The sequence below is a fragment of the Lepisosteus oculatus genome, chromosome 14, assembly GCF_040954835.1.
Source record: "Lepisosteus oculatus isolate fLepOcu1 chromosome 14, fLepOcu1.hap2, whole genome shotgun sequence".
In the NCBI taxonomy this organism is placed as follows: domain Eukaryota; kingdom Metazoa; phylum Chordata; class Actinopteri; order Semionotiformes; family Lepisosteidae; genus Lepisosteus; species Lepisosteus oculatus.
The window spans coordinates 9,275,183-9,296,423 of NC_090709.1; the positions used below are offsets into that span (position 1 = coordinate 9,275,183).

The 21,241-nt window shown below is 39.8% G+C and overlaps 2 non-coding genes across 2 annotated transcripts; both read right to left on the reverse strand.

Moving 5' to 3' along the window:
- Window positions 1-16,468: 16,468 nt before the first annotated feature.
- On the reverse strand, window positions 16,469-16,562 carry trnai-uau (transfer RNA isoleucine (anticodon UAU)). The gene is made up of 2 exons: window positions 16,525-16,562; window positions 16,469-16,504 (listed from the first exon to the last, which is right to left on the reverse strand). It is a non-coding gene; the product is annotated as a tRNA-Ile (tRNA).
- Window positions 16,563-20,537: 3,975 nt separating this feature from the next.
- On the reverse strand, window positions 20,538-20,609 carry trnat-cgu (transfer RNA threonine (anticodon CGU)). Its single transcript has one exon. It is a non-coding gene; the product is annotated as a tRNA-Thr (tRNA).
- Window positions 20,610-21,241: the final 632 nt, after the last annotated feature.

Below are 21,241 nucleotides of genomic sequence, written 5' to 3' on the forward strand. Positions count from 1 at the left end.
ACAGTGTTTTGGGTAAGTTGTCGAAATTCGCATGAGGCTGCAGACAACTTACCCAAAGTGTTTTCTATAGCTTTCAGGTGGAGTTCATTTATATAAAACAACGTAAGTGGTATAAACGCAACAAGCCAGACGGCAGTCCAACTTATAATTTTCTGACGCGAGGCCTGACGCGTTATTCATTATGCCACTGACCCTGCTATTGTAGTGCTAAAAAACACGTTTTCTACATTTATGTCTGTTCACTCTAAAAACTCTAAAAAGGACAAAGGGTTTGTGTGTCCCGCTAAAATTCCGCTTCATTTCGAATGCAAATAAAAACCGTTTTGTTCCAAGAAATCATAGATTTGTCACATCCTTCATACTATACTTCTCTCTTGTATTAGTAAAGCATTTTGATTTAAACTGAACAATATATGAAAGGTTTCATCTATACACTTACACATAATAAGTATACGAATAAATACTCGGAAGAAGCCGCAGCTCAGGTATTAGAGAGATTTAAAATCGGATCGGAGGATTTAGAGTCCAGACTGCAAACCAACAGCTTACACAGGTCTTTTATAGAACCCTTTTGATTTCCTCTACTTTGTCCCTGTGATGTCATTGTCCTGCTCGCAGCCGAGCCCGACACACGTCTGGTTTCTGTCGCTTGACGCACACCCTGCGGTCCATGCGGGTCCTAATACCCCAGTACAATGAAGGGGACACTAAACTGTAAACAGGTGCCGTCCTTCGGCTGAGACGTAAAACCGAGGTCCTGACTCTCCGTGATCATTCAGGAGAATGGTGGTGGTGGAGGGGAGTCCCCATTACCTGTAAAGCGCATTGAGTGAAGTATCCAGAACAGCGCTATATAAGTGTGCGCAATAATAATAATAATAATAATTATTATTATTATTATTGTAATGTAAAATGCAATAAAAAATAAAAAAATATCAAACTTTGATTCAAAATAGATTAATGTAAAAACTGATAAATGCTTTTTTCAGGGCTATAGCTGTAGCTGCGAGAAGGTTAAAAGCGCACAAGTGATCTGTCTTTCGTCAAAGTAATTGCCGGAGCAGTAAGACGCAGAGCACCATCCAGCAGCTGTAGACGATGTTCGGGGAAGAGCTAATTCTGTTTTTAGCACAGGGAGTGAGAATGAGCTCAGTCCGGCTCCGAGCAGAATCCATCCTGGTTTGGTTACAGTGCGCCTGAGGATCTTTGGATCGCAACGTAAAAAAAAAACAATTGCTCACATCGTGTGACTTCCACGACAGGAAGGAAAGATATCACTTAAAAAAATCAGAACTGAAGATTTGGATCCTGGGCCTCAATTTGATCAAATTATTAAAATAATAATTATTAAAATATCAAATTGTGTTTCTGCAACATTTCGTGCACAGTACGCCATTTTTATCTAAAAATAAAACAACAGTCACAACGAGAGCTTATACGCAGTCTGGGGTATATTCCCCTTTTATATTTTTGCCACTTTATATCGAACCTTTTATACTCCCAGAAGTGCACAGTAGCTTGTACAAATGTACAATTCACCACTGGTATAAACAGATGTGTGCCGTGTTTGCCTTTGTAAGCATTTGTTTAAAAAATAAGTTCACAATACGATAAAAACACAGAAAGCACAAACTTCATAATACAACGATACAAAATCAATACCAAATAATTATGCCAATTAAGTACCTATCCTTTGAAAACAGAGAACACCTTTATATCTACAAAAAACTTGACATTTGTATGTATTTTTGAATTACAAAGCAGACAGAGTAGTCCGTTAATTCAAAGATCGGATCTTGGCCAAAACAAGACAATCAGACGTGGGCTGAATTCGGAACAGGAACCTCTACTTCGTCGTTTATTGAACTTTTGATAAATGTCTGAATGAAACAGATTCGCTTTTTTAACTCTTTGATTAAAGTACACAAAAAGCACCTTCCTTCGAGCTCGAATCGAACCAGCGACCTAAGGACGTCCTGCTAATTCCCCTACACTCCTCCGCTCGACCAACTGAACTATCGAAGGGATGGCGGTAGGCTCTCTGGCACATACTGCCCAATGGAGTGAAATGTTCCGGGTGATTTAAATCCCACTTCGACATCAAGTTTCCAACTCGTTTCCTTAGTCTTGTTTACCTTGAATTTAAGCCACGAACCAGGATTCTACTCTATAAACTTCCAGGGATATTACAAAATGTTTGATGGGGCATCAATCATTCCAGGCGGAAATTGACTCTTTTTTTTTTCTCGAGGGATCATATTAAACATTTCATTAGTATCGAGAGGAGGATCACCATGAGACACAAAACAAATAGTTTCTTTCTGTCTTTATTAGAAAGTAGCGTTTGTGCTACATTAATAATATTTTCGTGGAAATAAAGAAGTTTCGAAATGTGGTTTTGAGTTAAATATTAGCGTGTTCATGTAATTAGTTTGTGTTTGTCATTACTATATATATATTGCCATGTTACTAGAATTTGTAACTGAAGTTTACTAGTTGTGTTTTTTATGATGGTTAGACATTTGTTGATTACAATATTGCATATAATGTATAATTTGAACTACATATTTTTCAGGTGTGAATAGTTGTATATTTTAAGAATAAATTTCTAAAATAAATCATTGGCTTTATTTACTAGTTTCTACACCTATAAAAATCTTTCTTTGATGTATAATAGACCTTTAACTATATATGTATAGTAGTCTTCTAAATTTATCCGTATAATAGAACTACAACCATTTATGTATAATAAACATATAATCAATTTCATTCTAGACCAGTTACGGAGCATAGTTACACGTCTGGTATGCGTTTAATAGTCGTATATTCTACATCTTTTGCCCACTGGGATGTGCCGATTTTAACTTGGCAAACCAAGATACACATTTTCTAATGAAACCTTAATTAAAAGACAGTTTGTTTCTCGAAAGCGTGTTATGTAAAAAAAGAGAAAAACGAAAATATATGGATGGTAATCTTTCAAAGCTGAAGATTTTACTTTTGAAAAATTGACATTTTATGTACTGTATGCAGATGCATTCGCTGGTTTTAGAACTTTGCTGTACTTCCTGAATCATTTTCAGTATTATAAAGTGGGTGTAGATTTTCCTTTCAGGTTAGGACGCGAGTGTGTACATGTGTTTGATTTTCGTTTCACTGATTCTCATTGAAGATTTGGGAATTAACGACGAAAGAATCAGTTGCCTCGGAAAGCAGAAGGTTTGGTTCTCAACGATATTGAAGACACGCCCATGTAGAGCAGCGGGTGATGATTTGTGCTATAAAAGACCAAGTGCTCAAAGTGACGTCTGCGTTTACCGTTAAGACTTTTCATCTCGGGCGCACTTTTAGAAAGCAAAGATAGAGCAGTTGTGTTGAATCACATTATAACAGCTGTCAGCAGAGTGGTGCAGCGGAAGCGTGCTGGGCCCATAACCCAGAGGTCGATGGATCGAAACTATCCTCCGCTATGTACACTTTATGCACGATTGATAAGCATACCATCAGACAATGAAGTGCATTAAAACTGTTTTTTTCTCTCGTGTGTATGAAAGCTTCACATTTAAGGTACTCTTTCATCTTTACCAATAGCAGATGCCCAAATGTATCTTTGGTTGTTCTGCGATCCTTCATAGTTTCCTCAATTCCTTCAAATGAACATCCATATCAAAGCAATTATGTATATATATATTACAATTAAGGTACATATTAAAAATATCAACGCACATTTGTATAATGCTCATTTAATAATGATTGTCAAGGATTGTCAAGTTCTCCAACAAATCTGTGTTCTAATTTTAAAATATTTTTGCTAAGGATACAACGGGTGTATAAATGAATTCTCCCAACAGCCAGTTAAAGAAAAATTCCACACGTGAAGATGGTTTTCTTGGACATTGACTTAGGTACTTATTTGTTTACTTGTTGTAGTTGCACACGAGTAAAACACGAAGATTTCCTGCCACATTCAAGAGGGTTTGCGAAGAAATCCCTTCAATTTTTAGCGGAGATTTTGTTTACATCATCACAATCTGAAGCACGTCCCTGAGTACGTTTGACCCACCAGCCCTTTGTTTAACAGCTGCACAGGGACACATTCCCGTTGCTTTTCACAACTCACATGTTTGTAGTTAAAGAAAATAAAATACTGTCATTTTCCTGCCAGCTGGCAGTATTTCTTCTGCACTGACCAAGAGTAACCAAGAAGTTCATTTCATCTTTCGCAGGCTGTAATCTACAGAAAAGGAAGTGAATACTTGTATTAAGCTAAATCAAGCCGACGGAGTTGCACTGCTGTTGTTTTTCTCCACTTTTCGTTAAAAGGAGAAAAAAATCACTGGCATTTTTTAGAAGCATTTCTTCTGTCCTGAGAAGCAAGATTTGTATTTTATCTTTCAGAAGTTGTATGAATTTCTTGAAGTTCAGAAACAACTTGTTCCAGAAAAGAAATTAACACTTGCTTCAAAGTAAATCAAGACGTCGGTGTCTCTTGCTGTGTGTGCTCTTATCTGTCCATCTCTCTATCCTCTTCTCTCTGGCAGTCTGTGTAGAGTATCTGAAGGGGATGTAACACCACTTGGAAAAGAAAAAAATTCTCAGGAAAATTCTCAGGCAGAATAAAAAATCATTATTCTCTTCTCAGTCAGATTCACAGCTCAGACTCACACTCAGACAGGATCTCAACTCCGTACTGCTCTCTATCCTCACAATCCAGAACCAGAAGATATTCAGACAATCAGTGCTGCTACATGAACAATATCAGACAGAACAGCCTGGACTCATGTCACATTTCCCCCTTTTATCTTTCCTCCCAGCCCTCTTAGAGACATAGAAGAGCTCCTGGTTCTCCTCTCTGTGAACTGGGCTCAGGGATCACTGATCTGGCAGTTGTGGGCTCTGTTCCAGGTCGAAAGCAAGAAGGATCTATTAACGCTTTCCAGGACTTCCAGCCCTTCAGTATTACTTTCTTTACTGTATGTCAGCCTCCCAAAATGTTTATAAATGTTTTATGAGTGTGGAATTATCTTATTATTTATATACAGTATTTATGTAATAAACACCAGTAGTGTCACTATGATCGGTATATTGATTATTTGTAGCCTATGGTCCGATGGTCGTGTCTACAATAGTGACCATTTGACCAGTCTGTAGCTCTGAGCAGTGGGACTCAGATCACAGAGAAGACCCGCCTGTGTGTGATTCCATACCAGCCCTGGGATTCCGCTACTCTCACAAATGTCTCACAGACCGTCTTATAAATTTACAATTAGATGAAGTCATGTAACAGTTTTACAGATAATTTAAATAATCAGACAGCAGTTTTGGCAGTGGATACATCTCCACATGGGAGAAAGAAACTGAAATATATGTGCTCACTGTAAAGTAGGAAGAGGTGGTCAGACAAGCAAAACAACTTTGCAGATAATGTGAAGTGACATTGTTTTGTGTCAATCAGCTCACAGATTTCGCTTCATGTGCCTTAAGCTGTGCAATTTGTATGGTTGTTGAATGAGATTGATTTCTTCACAAGCCCAGTCAATTGCCAGTGGAGAGCTTGCCGACACACACCTTCAAGAAGACTCTCTTTATTGTCAAGTCGCCTCCTTTGCATACAATAGTAGCACCGACACTAAGAGAAAGGATGAGAAATAGCGTTTATCAAGCAATTGCAGTGTTTGTTTGACTGAGGATCCTTGTGTGCTGAACTGGCCTCTGGAGAAGTGTAGTGCAGTAAAACAGAAGGTTTGTGTCACTCAAGATTGTTACAGAACAGAACAATACAATTACAATACTTTTATGAGAGTAAATATTACTGGTGCATCACAGTTCTTATAATGGTGAAAACAGGAGCACCTTCTCTACATTTTTGACTGAAGTATTTAAATGGAAAGAAATACTATCACTATGCAATTCATAAATGCAATTGACCTCCTCTAAATGTTCTAGTTTGATGAAACAATGTATGGAATTAGGTGACAATATCGGAATTCATTCAAATGCACAGGATTAATTTTCAGCAACAAAAAAAGTGCTCGGAAATATTTTACAAGAATGAAACCTTACATTCACCTAAATAAACATTCACCATCTACATTAGCAGAGAACAGTAGGACAGAAGGTTAGTGTCACTGGACACTGCATCAGAGAGGCCGATCTCTTCTCCCTCATTATGCAGGCTTACCCACTCATGATGAACTGTCCTCCAGTGATACTCAGCTGCCATCATCGACTCAGACATGACGTTCATGTACATATTATACCTTAATATGGCACTGCGTTACAATAATTTGATCAAAACAACTGGTGAAAAAAAAGATAAAGACTTTGTCCAAAAAAGAAGCATTTATACCTTTCCTCTCCTACCAGCCATTACAAGTCACCTAGTTTTTAATTTAGAGCTAGATTAAAGCTCTAGTCTCTTTGGGGGTGTGAGTTGGAATCCCACTGCTGCCAAATATCTCCAACTATCTCAGTGTTAAGAAGCAAAAAACTCACATTTGCTGCAGAAGTAACAGGAGAATTTGTGCCATTCAGCCTCATAGCGTGATGTCATTTTCTCAGGCTCATTTTTAGATGCTTGTGATCGAATCTATGATTCTTATGAGTGTGCCCTCCATAAAGGTAGCACAGATATAACGTGCCAAGTTTTCAGAGAATCGCATTAAATACAGGTCAGAAGAAGGCGACAAAGTGTCCGCTAGGCAGTTCAGCTATTTCAACGGTGTTCTCTGTTGTTTAGGTCCAGAATGACACCCGTTACAACCAGGAAACACACAGTGTCAGGCATCAAAAAGACTTCCCAAAACCCTGATCCTCTCCTTGATCCGGTGATGGCATCCAGACATTTCCTGCAACAAAGCCAGGATACGGTCTTCAACAACACGAGTGAAAGGCTAATTCCCAGCCTTTGCAATCCTTTGCAAAGAAGGACCGCATGTGCTCAGTGTTAAATGCGCTGTGCATTATTATTATTATTAATAATAATAATCTATACATTATATAGTGCCTTTAAAGGTGGCTTTTCAAAGTGCTTTACAGAATGAAACCAATAAAGTTAAAAAATACACAAGATAAGCAGGATGAGAATACACAGTTAGAGGAGACAATAGATGGTGGTATTAAATACAGTAGGAACAGAGGGGTGAAGAATAGTTCATTAAAGGCTCTTCTAAAGAAGAGGGTTTTGAATCTGGATTTGAAGGAGTTTAGAGAAGGTGACTCTCTGATATCCTTGGGAATAAAGATCCAGAGCTTTGGTACAAAACAGGAGAAGGCCCTGTCACCCATAGAGTGTAGATGGACTGGGGGACAGATAGGAGACCAGAATTAGAAGAGCGAAGGTTGTGAGGTGGGGAGTAGGGCGATAACCCAGACAGGTACTGTGGTGTCAAGCCATGGAGAGCCTTATAGGTGAGCATGAGGATTTTGAAGTTGACAGGAAGCCAGTGCAAGGAGTCCAGGACAGGAGTAATGTGATCACAGTCCAGTGCTAATTTCTTTCTTGTGGCTGCTGGTTCATTTTCAACTGTGGACTCTTAAGAAGTCCTTTATTTTGTGTTCCCAACAGCAATGCTCTTTGGTCCCTTCAGCATTATGCAGGGAACAACATCTGCCGTGATCACTTTTGAGTCAGTGTGAATCGTAGTGTGCCGCAATTGTTTTTAAAATTGGTTCTGTAGTGTAAGAAAAACCGGCCGTTCAGGGACGCCAAATATGTAACTGTAGTGGCTCTCTGAAGGCACCAGTTCTGTAGGGTTTGGGCATTTACTGAGACAATTATTTATTGTAGCAGTAAATCACAAAGTTGATTCTTTTGATGGCTTTAGAGTCCAACCATGCGACATAACTCAAACAACGCACACACACAGGTGCTAATACACGAGGATACATTTATTAATACATAGAATATGCATGTAAACCTAACAGATCTTATCGAGAGGGTTATCAGAATACAAAAGATATATATTCAATCAGTTACAAAGTGTTACACATATCAAGAGGACATACGTTCAGTATATCATTCATTAAGACCGTTTCGTAAAGTGAACTTGGTTACAACTTCTACATTAGATACTCAAAACAAGTACATAACTCTTAGGAATTAAATTGATATCAACTGGTTTGGATAACAATTGAATTCTCGAGCTGTAATGCAGTGAAGTTGAATACTCATCCAATTTCTGGGGATTCAGATCTCCTGCGGGCACAAACAAACAGTTGCAGGCTGTTGCTGTCCAATCCGCGCTCTCTGGCTCGGTGCCAGGCTGTGCTGTGCGGCTTGTGACGGTGCACTGCTGATGCTCACTGTTGGCTTTAACTAGCAAAGTTTGTGCACAGGAGAAAAGATGACTGTGCACAGTTCCGACCTGTTCACGAGGCCTGCTGCTGGTTACTCTCTGGCAACCTCCACTCTAGATTCTTAGAACAAAGGAAAGTTCTGGCACTCCGACACACTGGCCGTTCTGTGGTTGTCCGAGCTGAGTCTCAGGATGGTCAGGAGGCACGCTGCGAGAATGTCCTGCCCTTGGGAGCCTTCTGCTCCTGGGCCGTCCTGCCCTGGAATTCTCCTTTGAATTCCCTTTAGAACAGTCCACAGAATCCTCTCCAGAATCTTACTGAATCTCCCTGAATCTTACTGAATCTCTCAGGCTCTCTGTGTTGCCTGTTTTTACCTGGAGGAACTTCAGCTCGTTGATTGGCTGAAAGTTCCATGGGCATCAGAGTCCCACGTGGGTTACTCGGCCCTACCAGCCCCTGATTGGTTGATCAAGGTGAGATATGAGTCACTTACTCCTGACACTTAGGAATGCAGTCCAGATGTCCAACTGGCACTCCCTAGACAGATAGGCACCAATGGATGACCATTGATCATGATAGCCAGGCTTAGCTAAGTGCATCCCCCTTTGGGAGCTGTCCTTATCAGGAACCTTAAATCAGCCTGCATGAATAGTTTCTCTGTGGCTGCACCACAGAGATGAACAGAGAAATGGGGCCTCATTTGGGAAGGCTCAGAACACTTAATTCTTTCTTATTAATAAGCCTCGCCGCTACAGTAGGCATGGTGCATTTGTCTGTGAAACTTGAATGCTGTGCTTTTTCACGCAGAATCATCGGCAGGAGCAAAGCTTATTCAATCTTTGCGCACAGCGCTCCATCAGAAATACTTTGTCCAAGTTTTGAAGAGATTGTGGGATTCTCTGCACATGTTCACATCGCGTACCTCAGACAACACCACCATTCAATGGGAAATTGATTCTACTTCTTGCAGTTGTTCCTGTGGTTGTGATAGTTACAAAGTTGCACTTTCCTCCACCTTCTGCTATAGTATTCATTGGGTGAGCTTCATCAATTGGCTCAGAAAGGTCAACTGTGCTTCGGAAAAAATCAGCAGCAGTGTCTTTATTTTGTCGGTGAGTATGGCTGTCTTTTAAAGCACATGAAAAACACGAGTTTGTGGATTTCTCCAAATAGCAACGAATTCAGTTGTGCAGAGCCTTACTGCTTTCAGAGGGTCTTTTACCGATGCTGCTGTAGTAGAGAAGTGACATAATCACAAACACAACCATTTGTGCTGGCTGTTTAACTAAGTATTAAGCTTTTTTAACTATCACATGATTTTAACTAATTTAACATCATCTCCAGAAGAGCACCTCGCACTGCTCACTGAGCTGATGTATGTGCCCATTTCTCAAAAAATTAAATATCATCTGAACTGATTTTTTTCTACTTTAAATGCTTTCCTACTCTTTTAATATTTCAGTTAAATCTTTTATTTTTAAGTACTTTCCATTGATATTAATCCTAGTCTCGATGAATGATTCTGGGACATGGTGTGTCTTGAATAATGTTCTTATAGGTTTCAGTTTGGAAAAGTGCGCTCTCCAGAAGCTACCGAAACCTCTAATGGTCACACAAAGCTTAATGCAATAGCAACGTTTGGGGTTGAAAAAGAATATAACTTGCTATGAATATGAACACTGTTCCAGGAGGCGTGTAAGGACTATTTTGGCTCAGATCACCAATTTACCTTACATTTCTACTCCATTAATATCGCTATTGAATGCTAAAGGTAGGTCCTGGCAATACTTCTTGAGATCTTCTTTAGAAAAATTTAAAAAAATATATTTCCAGTACTAAACAAAAAGTAAAAAATACTGATTACGTGCAACTGATAAAATCTCTCTTCCAGGGACGTTGTAGCTACATGCAAATTACAATGGAAAACTTTATCAGCTTTAAAAGTTTCTTTTGCATTTATAAGACGATCAGCATGACACTCAAAACATACCTGTATTCAGTAAGCGGTGAGTCTGCTGGCTGAGCAAGTTGCCTCCTCTACACACAATAGCAGCCCTGACGCTAAGATAAATGAAAAGAAATTGCTTTTATTGGGCACTTTTCATATCCAACGCTTGACATCTCCCAAGGGCGATGGAGTTTTTTTGCGACACTGCTTTTCCCTTTTTTCTTCTTTCTGTACTCTGATGGAAAAAAAAAGAGAAATCATGTAAGGGAAAAATGTATTTTTTTCATGGAGAAAACGTGCACCAGGAATGTTTTGTTTTGAAGAAGTGATTTAACATGATACATGACCTAATTTACTAGAGTAAATGCTCACACTGCAAGGTCTGCTTTACTACAAGAGAGAAGTAGAGTGAAAGATGTCATAATTGCACTGCGTTGTTGAAGAAAACATCTTTTTCTTTGAATTCTAAATCAATCAGAATTTCAAAGTGAAACACAAACCCTTTGTCTGTATTAAAGAGATGATATTTTAAAACTGATAAAAATGTAGAAAACACGTTTCTCACTTAGAAATTTAGGATGGGATTATTACTATTACTAGTAATTACTAGTTGCAGTGCTGAACTCACCATGGTGCAATTCAGTTACATGATTGGCCAGTGGTTTCATGGATAACGCGTCTGATTTTGCATCATGAGATTGGAGGTTCGACTTCTACCGGGTTCGTGTGTTTTTAAATCAGGCTACTCAGAAATAGAAGTCCATTATGTGAATGAACCGCACCTGAAAGCAAACGTTGGTCGGGTTTCCTTCTTTCCAGCATGAAATAGCAAATCGTTACAAAAAGCACCAGCTAATGTCCAATAGCATTAGTCATTTTAATTAACATGAATATACTGTAAGGTCTTGGTACATGGGATTGGATTTCATCCACAATTTAAAAAAGGGCAAATTATATTTATAGGCTTCAGACACATTTTAATACAAAAGTGACCTAAAACTCTGTAACTTTCAGGTTAGTTTGAACCTGTAATGAAAAAGGGGCCTGAAACTTCCATTCTGTGATGTAACTGTCTCTAAAGTCGGACGTGATGTTTCACGGATGTGCAGTGTGCCTTTTCTCTTGTCATGTTCAAAATGACTTGCTGTGTAATTTCCTGAATGCGTGTCCTGTACTGCTCTGTTATTTCATTTAGATTATCTATGTGGTGTACAGATAAAACCAAACGGCATGGTCTAATTCCTGGGTTCGGCACCAGCTGAACCTGAACATACATCATCCGATCTCAACATGATTTGAACACACAACCTTTTGATGTGGTATCAGATGCACTCCCCATAAGTGCTTTTAATTCCCCCAAGGAGAAAAATATTTTTTTTCATTCTCTCCTGTGAGAAGCACCGCTCTTCCAACGAGGGTCTCTTCTTCCCAGACCACAGATTATTTTTCCTGTCTGGCTCTCACACAGAGGGCAGACACACTGTCTCCACTAATGTGTTTACTACATCTATAGATCTGACCCCCTTACAGCCCTGATATTCCTGGACAGGATCCCATATTGAGCAGTATTTCTCGCGTTCTGAACTTACAGTGTGTACACAATGTACTTTATACACAAAGTAAGTGTTTTCGTAACTCTTGGACGTTTTGTCAAAATGTTACTGGCATGCCAAAATCGCCCCCTCAACTGAACAGTCCCACCCCCCTCAGTTTTGGATAAATTGTCAATGGTCAGATAACTACACTAACCCCGAATTCACAGTTACTACATCAGACTGTTTAATGTGCAGGAGGGCAATCTGTCCAGGAACAGCACGTTACATAGTGTCTATGTTTTGGGGTGTCAACATTATTATGACCTTATTTGCTCAGGTGGACCAATGCCTTGCAGTAGTTTATCCTTATACTTACAATCGTTATATAACTAGGACTGTAGTTATAGAAGTTTCTACTTTGTGTTGGTTTTACAATGATTTCTTAATGATTCAGAACCTCGTTACCGTTGATGTTGTTGCAAAAATGAACACATATGGTTGATGCTCCAGGCAAAAATAATCACGTGAGTTCTGATGAACGTGGAACTGTTCTTCATCACTAAATACCAGATTGCTTGTCGTTATCTTCTAACATGAAATACTAATCAGTGGCATGCTTGCGAGAATTCACTTGGATGGTTGCAATGGCTCCATTTAAACCGAAATATCACTACCCCCCTCAGGATTTCAGACCTCCCCCCCCCCTACAGATCATTCCCCTGGCGCCAGTCCTGGGTATAATGATGAACATAGCTGCCTTGCAAGCAGTGAATCTGGGTGTGATTCCCACCTGACCCATCAACAAACCTTTTCCAATGAATCTTTGATCAATTTAAAAAAGTCTTGAAGCTGGTAGGCTAGGGAAGAAGCACTGTTTGAGTGCACTGAGGAAAATGTGCTACTGTGCTGTGCTGCTCCAGTAGCGCAATTGGTCAGGTTGTGGTGCTTTTATAGTGGAGTTATACCGAGGTTGTGAGCTCAATCATCACGTGGAGTATGTTCCGTTTTCAGCTGCAGAAACGTGCTGTTGAATTTATGTCGGTTCTTGTGTTACTTTTTCCTATCAATGGAGCTGTATTAATGCAGGCACACCTGCTTCCATGTCAAGTTATTTTATCGTTGCTTACAAACCAACACACTGCAGACACATCTGATATTGTCACTGCTTGTGGGCCACATGTTCCTGCTGTCAGCCTACCATGATCATACACCTATAGAAATATTACTGCTGTAGGACAGGAGCGAAGAAACAAAACGAAAGCACACCAAGTTTAAAAAGGTCAAAATGTGTCAAAGCCCTTCCTCGAGGAGAATGGGGTTCAAACCTACTTGTGCAGAGTATCATGTATTAAGAGGAGATTGCCTTAACCACTAGGCCACCTCCATACACACTTCAGCCCCCTCCGGACATGAGTTGCCTCTTTCCCCATACTCAAGGGTAATTTTCCTCTTCCACCTACAATTTCAACATTTACCTTGTGAGATGTCAAACCACAGAGCCTGTGCTGCGCTTCAGTGTTAGCTGTAGTGGACACCCCATTGAACATAAAAAGCATATTGAACTCCTTGGACATAAGCCATTTCTCGTCACTTTTCTCAGCGAGCAGGCTCAGCGCACACTGAATACAGGTGTCTCAGAGCAATTGAGATGTGTCCAAGTGGCTGTAAAAGGGATATTTGATGCCAGTGCCGTGGCTTAGTTCTCCGACAGCAGGCGTAGCGGCGCGCCGGTTGGAGTATTCTCGGTCGCATTTAATGGGAACGTCATGGCAGCGTCAGCTCAAACCACCAAATGGAGACAGGCGTGCCGACAAGCTGACCCTGCTGATGCGGGATTAACACTAGGATGCGAGAATGCTGTGGCTTAGTTGGTTAAAGTGCCTGCCTAGTAAACAGGAGATCCTGGGGTTGAGTCCCAGTGGTGCCTGTCTTGCCACACAGTTTATCATTATGGACAGCAACATGCTTCTACATTAAATTTAATGGAAGTGTTCATTTAATTTTTGGAGCAACTTGTTTTTAAAAAAATCCATACAAATTGCGAAAGATAAAATACTCATCTGTTTTGTCAGTGCAGAGGAATTACTGCCAGCTGGCAAGGAAACAAAAATGATTTTTTTGTCTTTAGTCAAAAACCTGTGAATGTAGAAAAAAGGTGATGTGCGTTAGTTTCTATGGCACAGTCAGTCAGCATATCCTTCAGTTAAACATAACGTTGGTAAATAAAAAGTCCCCAGAGACGCATTTCAAATTAATCTGACCTCAACACCGTCTCCCCTAAATGTGATGGGGTTTCTTTGGATGTCTTTAAGCATCCTGATAGTTGCAGAGATTTCAAACTTTTGGCTAACTACAAGAAGTTAATAGTTGAGTGCCTAAGTCAATATCACCGGGAATGTGACTATGTAAACTTAAATAGTATTCAAAATATTGCAATTTTGTTGTAGTTTAAAAAGATATTTTAGCTGGGGATCCTCAAATGATGAGGGTAGAAAAGAGAACTATTCGACACCATCAGGAGTGCTTAACGTGTGATAAAAGTGTTTTTTAATCACAAAGTGAAAATAGTGAATTTGTCTTTCACTTAGGCGTTCATCAAAAGCTCATTAAACAATGAAAGAGAGGCTCGTGTTCCGAATTCTCTTCTTGTCTCATTGTCTTGCTTTGATTTTTAAAATGTACACTGTTGGCTATTCACTCTTCCTAACACGATTAAAGAGCCGAGTTTAGTTCAGAGGTAAAGCATCTCATGCATCGTATGAAGCTCTGTTTTCTATCACCAGCGTCTCCACTCTGGATTTCTTTTTAAGCGCGATATCTTTTCTGTGATTTCTTTCGTTTGAATTCCTTCATGTGTGAATTTCAGCGCGACACATAAACTCGTTTGTCTGTTTTTAAGAGATGCAATTTTTAAAACAGACAAAATGAAAGACTGTTTAACTAAATACACATAGAAAACATGCACCTTATTGAGAAAATTTGGACTGGGGCGATGTATTATTGCAGCGGCGCAAGCTCACAGTGGTGCACTTGAGGAATGCGGTACAAGGGCCAGTGGTGCACTGGATAACGCATCTGATTACGGATCAGGAGACTGTAGGATCGTAATGCTCTTAAACCCAATACCATAACCGTAGTGTGTTCATTCCTACACAACCTTTCTATCGACTGAATAAGCCTCCTGTTCCATCTCCATCTTCTTCCCACACATTCCGGCTATTTCAGCACCGTTATTGTTGGACCGCAGTCACAGATACGTAAGGGACACTATTCCGAAGAACCGTCTTAAATAAATAACGTTGCAAAAGGTAACAATAAGGGTTTCTTAACGTAACCTTACATTTGGCCGTACGATACAATTTTCTGTACCCTCAAATAAAAAAAAATCTTACTGCTTTCTCCTGAGAAACACAAGTGTAGTGTCAAATCACAATAAATAATACAACAAATATACTAAATTAACACCCAGATATGACAACACACAGCTATGACAGAACACATTGAAGACTTAAAAGCCCTTTAAATTTTTATTTCCTTAATTTCCATTCTCTTCCCTCCCCAGGATAACTGAAAACTAACTATAATAAAGACTGTATATGCATTACTTGTAATACAGCTACTAATAAAAATATACATGGAACATATACATAATTATTAATAAATAACACTTTTATTAGTAAATACGTGTAATGATAACATTCATTGTGAATATTTGTGGTGTCTGGAAAGCAATTTTAGTTAAATATAATAATAATTTTCAAGCAAGTGGTGCATAAGCTTGTTAATTAATGAGTACATTATTTCCATTACATTCAAGACAGTTCTAATGTGATCAATTGTTCTGCTTAGTCCGCTACTGAGTTGCTTAAAACCTATGAAGAGGTGTTTTAAGCTAGACTCCTAATGCAGTAACATCTAACGGGCAGCAGCTGTTATTTTAGGTTTGTTGCAATTGAGAACAGGTTTAGTACAGAGCTGCTGACAAATTTCAGTGGAGTTTATTGTATAAGGGTTTATTGCAATTGACCCATTGTAGCTACCAATCAGCAGCAAGGAAAAACAAACTTCACTTGTGCCTTTTAAAAAAAGGGAAACAGAGTAGTAGTTTATGTGGTAATTTCAGGTACAATGTAAGAACTAAAGTTATCTACTCCCATAGTAATGTGTGGGGTCCTATAAATAGAAAAAAACAATTTTAACCCGAAAACACAACAAACACAAAACGAGAAGTCTTCCAGGAACCTAGGTAAATCCCTGTAGTAGTCTAACAACTACAAAAAAAAAAACAAAACAAATGCAACAACTTCAAAAGAAAAAGAAAACAAAACATTAAAAACAAATCTGGGGAACAACAAAAACACAGAATCTAATGCGAGAGCTTTTTCAAGTCTTCAGTGCTCCTCTCGTCTCAGTATACCTCTCTCATATATTTGTGTACAGGTCAGCTGGAGGTACACAGCTGATGGTAATTTAAGTAGGGAGCTGCGTCAGAATGCATGGGCTTCAAAGGAAAAAGTCAAGGTTTATTCCATGCTGAAAAGAGAAGGAAACACAATGTTTCAGCTGTGGAGCCTTATTTGATTGTGACTCGAAGTAAACCTTTACTTCTTCGTTTGATGTTAATTTATCTCCATCAGATACCTAATAATATCTAAACTTGACAGTTGCTTTCAGTAGCTAAAGACGCTGCTCCAGGTGAGGCTCAAACTCACAACCTCGGCATAACTTCGCTGTGCACTGCTGTATAAGTACCGCGCGCTGACCGATTGTGCCACTGGAGCTGTGCAAAGTGTGCTCCTCATACAGACTGACGCTGCAGAAGCACAGGGTGAAAACGGTTTCGGTTGTGGATCCATCTATACATGGGGAACACTGAAATAGCAAGGAGAATACAAGAAAAGAAACTGAAAGAATTGTGCTAACAGCAAAGGGGGACGGAGGGAGGTGGTCGGACAACTAAATCAGCCTGGTAGATTGTTTGTAGCGACATTTTTGAGTCAATCGGCACACTGATTTCTCTTCATGTGCCTTGAACTGTGCAGTTTGTATTTTCGTTGTAGATAGGTTTCTTCAGAAGTCCAGTAAATTGACAATAATGGAGAACTAGCTGACGCACCCCGTCGTGAAGACCCTCTGTAAGGTGATTACACGTTTCATTTTCAAGTCGCCTCCTTTACACTCAATTGCTTCCTCGACACTGAGAGAACATGAGAAATGGCTTCAATTTCAATGTGAAGCGCAGTTCAGGCTTGATGGCTTCACATCTCCAATCAATCAAATAAAATTGCAGTGAAGCGATCTAAATAAGACTCTGAAGTACTGGGAAAGATGATTATTTTGAGCGTGCCTCCCAGGGTCTGCTACGAGGCTGAAGTTGGCTTCTTATTCGCCAGCTTCTTATGCGTGTTTTTCGTTCCACCTTAAATGCTGCTGCTGTGATGTTATGTCGCCTTTCGCCTGTAGATGGCTCTCTTCGATCAGTACTAATCCGGCTGGAAAACTGTAGACATCTTCACTGAAAGGGAATATCCAAATAGCGACTGTCCAAACTATATTTTTGTATGGAATATATTTCAGAAAATCGCAAACCAATTATAAAAACTCACCATAACACGGACTTACACTGGGAAAAAGAGATTGCACTCTCTGCTTATTTCTACGGCCTCCCCCCCGATTATGAAAATGTCTCACAGTTCTGACACTGATGTGTGAAAGACAATGTAACAGACTATCAAAATCCTGAAGTACAAACAATTTTAATGCACCAGTTTTTTAAATATGACCCTCTGATCTTGGCATGTCAGAATACATCGGGAAAAAGTATGGCACGAATTGCAATGTCACGCATTGTTGAGAATATCACTGACCTTGCCGATATTTGCAGGGGATACGAATGTTTTGCACATGTTGAACTACAACATGTAAAAATTGAGCTCCTTAGTCAATATCACTGGGAATGTCCAATAATGACGTACATCAGTAGCCTCAAAGAAACTTAGACTCACACATGGAGTTTTATCTTTGTATGGAGATTGGGAGAATTAATTTATACTCTCGTTGCTCATTAGCTAAATTATTTTAAAAATATGACACAGATTTGTTTGAGAAACTTGTAATTGCCTTAAAGAGAGTCTTCTTGAAGATGTGCACCAGCTAGCTCTCCACTGTCAATTGACGGGACTTGAGAAGAAACTGTTCTCATACAACCAACATACAAATTACACATCTTAAGGAACATGAAGAGAAATCCGTGTACTAAATAACATAAAACTGTTGCTCCAAATTATCACCAAGCTGTTTTATGTATCTGACCACCTCTTTCCTACTTTGCAGCGAGCACAATTCTTTCTGTTTCTTCATTGCTATTTTACTGTCTCTTTCCGCCATGCGGAGATGGATCCACAGCCGAAACTTTAGGTCGGTTCCTGTTACTCTGTCCGATTGAAAGAGCTGTATGAAAGGCACTCCCATCTCTGCAGGAAAGTTATTGCTGCTCTCAACACAATATACTGCAGCCAAATGTGATAGCGATACTGTCACTGCCTGTGGGCCACGTGTTCCTGCTGTCAGCCTATTATGTCATGTTCATCCACACCCCGAAACATTCCTGCTGTAGCACAAGAGTTATAGGTGCAGTTGATAGAGCATGCATCTCTTAATCTCAGAACTGTGGGTTCAGTCCCCACATTGGGTCCCTCTGTGTCAGTTTGATCCCCCAAATCCTCCTAGCATGACCTGATTGTGTAACAGTGATACCCAGTACCCAGCGTAATTCAGCTTTCTTTCCACTTGATTCAGATTTTGATCTGAAATCATCGGCCGAACAAGAGTTTGTCTAAATCGAGGGAGATCTGCTCACAAGCAAGTATTAAACACTTCAGCATTTTCTGTTCGAATACCACACTTTGTCAAAACACTGCCGCTTCTTAATCAAATAAGTAACGGTTTTTGAGCACGCATTGTATTGTTAATGCTTATATTAAAAAAGCTTAAATTCACATAGTGGAATTTGGACTGAACAAAGTAGTCCAGCCCTTTTACAACATTACATACCCACTGATTAAAGCTTAAAACTACAGCAGCAGGAGTAACAATAATGGCAACAACATGTTTGGAGTTCGGCATTTCATTTATTCTGCGGAAACATCGTATCGGAATGAACTGCCCGAGATAAAAGAGTAATTGCGGCTTCAGATCGTTTTTACAGAGCATTGCGTTGTTCTGTTCATGCTGACTACACGCTTTAGATTTGTCATTTACTGCAGGCGTTGCTTTTCCAGGTTTTTCTGAAATTCCTCGCATTTGAGCCAGCACTAAAACATTTCATTCCCGTCGCTGAATACATCGTGGAAACGGTATTTGCAACGGAATGCTGTCACACATGAAACCTTTTTGTTATTCGGTTCTGAAGTTTGAAAATGAAAATAAAACGGGGGTCACTTCATAGGCTTGAAAGAAGTCCAAGCAGTATAAAAACCCGTGAATTCTCACAAAGGCTGCACCTTTCTTCTGCTGCTGTTATAAATATCCCTTAAACATTTGAATGCATGCCTTACTGCTGCTAATCACATTCACGTGTTTACAAAGCTTTTTTCTGTCCGTTATGTTTTTGCTAAGCAGTTTCTCCGTTTTCCTCGTACTGTAATTGTCAGCGAGCACAACAAGACTGAAACAGTGTAAAGGCAGGTAAAAAAGAGAGGGTAAAACGCCTGATTGTCGGGAGTGGGATTTGAACCCGTGCCTCTATTTGGAGAGTGAAACACAAAGCTTAAAAGACACGAAGCTGTGAATTTACTGTTTTAAACCGCTTGACTATCCTGAAAAAATGTGTGCTGATTGCACCAGTCGCATCCGATTTTCCGTAACTTTAGAACGATTGATACGACTGGACGAACACAATTTATGGCGTTTAGCATGACATGAAAAACGGTACCGGAGCATTCGGGTCCGGCCTACCAGACTCAGAAACAGTTTTTACCCCCGCACTATCAAACTATTAAACTCCCAGCCTCTCTCACTCTCTCCTCACCTCTCACCTATGATCTGAACCTCACAGTGCCTTCTTTCTTACCAAAAACCCAAACACACATTGAAAATCTACCTCTACCATACATGTCAAAAGCTCACTCCCCTCATTTCTATCCCTTTATTTCATTCTTTTGATGCATGTTTTTGCACATAACCTGTTACCTTTTTGTTGTTTTGCACACTGCCTGTTGTTGTTTTTTGCACATCGGCTGTTGTCTTTCTTTTGTTATACAATTGTATTGATGTTGTGTTTTTTTCTTTGTACTACTTATGTCCGAGAGCTAGCTAAATAGCATTTCGTTATACCATATACCTGTGTATGAGTATAATGACAATAAACTTGGACTTGAACTTGAACTTGACATAGTCTTGCAGGCAGTATATTATTTTATCGTTTACTCGTATAAAAAAACACGGTCTTCTCGTTCCTAAGTCAGATTTTTAGTGCTTTCAAACGTTACTTCCAACCTGGACTGACAGCTCACCAGATCTGTTTGTGATCAGACCATGGAGTCGGGGGCTGTACCAAGCGCACGTTTCTTCCCAATGCTGAGGCGATCATTCGGAAGATGGGTGTGAAGAGAGATAAGCTTTGTCGACTTAAAAACAAGGCAGGATATGGAAGAATACTAATCACTGGCGACAGTTATGTTCTCTTACTATTGAGATCCCTACATTGCGAGTTTTTTAAGACTTTGAAACTAAAGGAAAGTAGTGACAAATGAAACAGGCACGGGTGGGGTTTGAACCCACGCTCTTCGGTTTACGAGACCGACGCCTTACCACTTGGCCACCACGCCTTCGAGAAAGCATGGGAATAAGGTTGTTCAAATTATTTTTTTCTGAATCTGGTTTACATCGCCAAATGTAAACCGGAGGCAGCAACAACAATAAAAGGGATACTTGTCCGTAAAACTCGGACGTGATGTTCTGCAGACATGTGCACAATGTCCTGTTTTCTTGCAGTGTAGACATTTTGCTGTTCACGCTCCGCATTCATCTGCTTTGTGCGTTGTTAGTCCGCACCTGTAACATGTAATGTCAGCCGTCCCCTGTTCTTCTATTTCTCTAGCATGACTGTGTCCTGCTGCTCGGCTTTTGTTTGTAAAGTTTGAGCGAGCGCCCCGTTCAGTGTCACTTTGTCACTGTGGTCAGAAAGCATTCTTGATTCTGCTTGAGCTGCTTCAAGAATTCTAGCGACTGTAAAAGCTCTTCTTAAAGTCAGTCCTTCCTCCTGCAGCAATTTATAGTCTCTTATGTGCACATTTTTCCACAAGTTGATCTCTTAACATGTCAGTTTTCAATACTCCAAAGTCAAAAGATTTAGCCAGTTCTCTTAGTGCAGTCACAAAAGCATCTACAGATTCGTCCAGAGACTAAGTTCTCTGCCTAAATTTATGCCGTTCCAAAACCGCATCTTTTAAGTGCTCTT